Raw genomic sequence first — 2966 nt, forward strand, 5'->3', positions numbered from 1 at the left:
AGACATAAAATGGCCAACCAAGGTGAGTCCAAGACAAGTCAAAGTCCATAAATAAAGGGCTGAGTTACTTAAAGGTGTCTCCCTCTCACATTATTCAGGCGCTTGTTTCTAGAACATGCCATGATGCTTCCAGCTGTGACTGTGCATTCTTCGCATTCCATTACCTTCATCCAAATCTGTAGGAGAACAGAAGAGAAGTGATCTCAGATTTTTCTTCTCTGATGGGGAAGGGGAGAGAGTGGCCAATGATAAAGACATCCCTGAGAAGCATCGTTCAAGTTGAGATATGTGTTAATAGAAATAAGCAAGAGATTTCAGGCAATTTAGGAAGTAAACTTCAGGGACCAAGCACTGTGACTGCTCTGACAGCAGCCGTAGAAAGAGGTCAGCCGGCAGGAGGAGGAAGGGAGGAGGAAGGGAGGAGGAAGACAGGAAGGGAGGAAGTAAATCCTTCTTTTGATACTTTAGTCTTTATAGTTTGTCTGTCACATATTCCAACGGGCCTTCCAGTTAAATTAAAAAAAAGTTTCTAAAGATATAATATTTTTCAGAACTCTGAGAAGTTTATATTTGTTTAAAATACTTACTAAACATCTACTTCATGCAGTAAATTTGTTTTAGGAATCTTTGCAAGAAGCCAAGAAAGAAATAAGAATTATAAAAAAACAACCCTCGAAACAAAAAGCGCTAGTATTAGTTAAGGGAAATAGTGGCTGCAGTTATAGAATATAAAACCTCGTGCCTTAACATTGTGAGAAATTACTTTTGGCTCTTTTAAAATACAACTGTATGTTTCCGATTGGCAAGAGGCTCTCCCCCAAGTCATCTTTCAGGGACCTTGCATCACATGGCGCTGCTATTTCCAGAGCTTCATAGCCTTGAGATGAATGCTCTACCCCCAGGTGAAGAGAAGACAAGGGCAATAACAAAGTCCTCTGCTGCTTCTTACCTTGGTGGTCTGGATGTGCTGCAGGGCATTTCTGTACACATACTCTTGTCAGGAACCATTCCTGGGGCCGTGCTTAGAAGAAAAAGGGCTAGGAAATATAATGCTGGGCTGGACAGCAACCAATCTATGATTTGACTGAGGAAAGGGGACACAAATGATTGATGAAGGATTAACCAGCAGCTCCTGCCATGAAATTTAAGTTTTCTATACTACTTAATGATAAAGGAGGTTATAATGATTTTACTCTTAAAATGAATGTATAGGAAAATTCTATTCAATACACCTGGTACCTTATGATATGACATTACTTCTTGGTTTCATTTATTAAAATATTTACTGTTGTTTCTCTTTGACTGAGAAGAACCTTGGGAATACTAAACAAAAAAGCATCTTGTTCCTGGGTGTTCTGCTGGCTTTATGGGGAGTTATTGTCTTGGTCAGAAGGAGAGGTACCTCTGATGAGAGAGGGGAAAAATGAAAGGAGGGAGAGAGGAAGAGAGAGAGAGAGAGACAGAGACAGAGAGACAGAGATACAGAGAGACCTTTTCAAGTAGGAGAGGAGTTGTGAGCCCAATTAAGACAGATTGACTTTCTAGAAACTCAAAAGTGAGATCAACTGCTGGGTGACATGGGAATTTTAAGAATAGAAATATAGAAGGATTGAAGCAGATTTGTGGGAAACACGATATAGAGTTGAAGATGGTAATTTTACCATAACGTGGCACATAAACAAAGGGACTGGTGAGTACCACAATTGGGAGTCAACTGGCTTGCATTTTGGTGAGGTGCACCTATAGCATGCCTTCCTCACTGTGGACATCTGTGTGCATATGGACTCACAGTAGCAGGAATAAACATTCAAAATGTTACTTCATATTTATAGTTCAAGGAACCAGTATATTTAGTGCCTTCAGGACAAAGGCTTACATGAATTTCCAATCTAGGAAGTGTATTGTAGAAATAAAGGGCTTCCATGTAGCTCTACCCTACACTGATGCCCTTATCTCATGTCTGCCATTTTCCAGGTGTAATCTCTACAGTTAATTAGCCTCTCAGTGTCTAAGTGCTTATCTGGGACACAGGGTGACTATAGTATATATCTCATTGGGTTGCCATGGCACTGGGTAGACATTTTTGTTTGTAGTGCTGCTGGTGGAAACCAAGGCCTTGCGCATGTTAGGCAAGTGCTATACTGCTTATACACTCAGCTCTGCTGTGGCATTTAAATAAGTTAATTTTGCATGTAGAATTCAGATTAGTATCTGGAACATGGCACATACTTGATAAAGTATTAGCTATTTTGTTATTTATTTTTCTTTTTTCTAATTTTTACAAAAACTTTATTGAAAATTTCATGCATGTATATAAGGTGTTTTGATCAAATCCATGCCCACTCCCTCCCCTCCAACATTCCCCGCTCTGAAGAGGTAACCCTAAAATCTTTTAAGGATTACATACAAGCTCCCAAATACTTTTCACATTTTTGGCCTTGGAACAGAGTATGTTGCTAACAGGCCCACGGTCATTTTGACTTTCAGCCAAGAAACTGGCTACTTTTCTTTAGGGCCTTTTCACCCTAACTGCCTAGCTAGTTCTTACCTCCTGTTCTTACCACACCATCTTCTGAAGGGGTTACCCAAATTGCCAATAGGGAATAGGGACGCAGACTGCTTTGGCTTCTTCCATGCTGAACAGGGATGCAGGGTGAGGCAATTGGAGTACCCCTTCAGTGGGTCTGTCTAAAAGACTCCCAAATTGCATAACTCTTGTCTCTAAGGGGAGAATAAAGTCCTTGAATTATGAATAGGAGATGTGAAGGAGAAGTAAAGGCAAGAGTAATTAGCATTACAAGTTCTAGGCTGGGAACTAGAAAAGTCAGAACAGGACAATTTTCCAATGTTCATATGAGAGTCCATTGGAGTTTCTTGAGAAGGGCTTCCAAAAGCATCCCTCTATTGGGTTCCTCCTCATTTTTCTTTTGTCTTCCAAGGCTGGACTAGTTGGCTGGGAAGAGCAA

The 2966-nt window shown here is 40.4% G+C and overlaps 1 long non-coding RNA gene across 1 annotated transcript in view; it reads right to left on the minus strand.

Moving 5' to 3' along the window:
* Nucleotides 1–2966, minus strand: part of LOC115071663 — a 14109-nt gene continuing 11143 nt past the window's right edge. Inside the window, exons 2-3 of the long non-coding RNA XR_003850770.1 lie at nt 950–1084; nt 1–176 (exon numbers count right to left, since the gene is read on the minus strand). This is a non-coding gene — a long non-coding RNA (uncharacterized LOC115071663). The remainder of the gene's footprint in view (nt 177–949; nt 1085–2966) is intronic.

The sequence above is a fragment of the Nannospalax galili genome, unplaced genomic scaffold (genome assembly GCF_000622305.1).
Source record: "Nannospalax galili isolate Female #2095 unplaced genomic scaffold, S.galili_v1.0 scaffold579, whole genome shotgun sequence".
Classification (NCBI taxonomy): Eukaryota; Metazoa; Chordata; class Mammalia; order Rodentia; family Spalacidae; genus Nannospalax; species Nannospalax galili.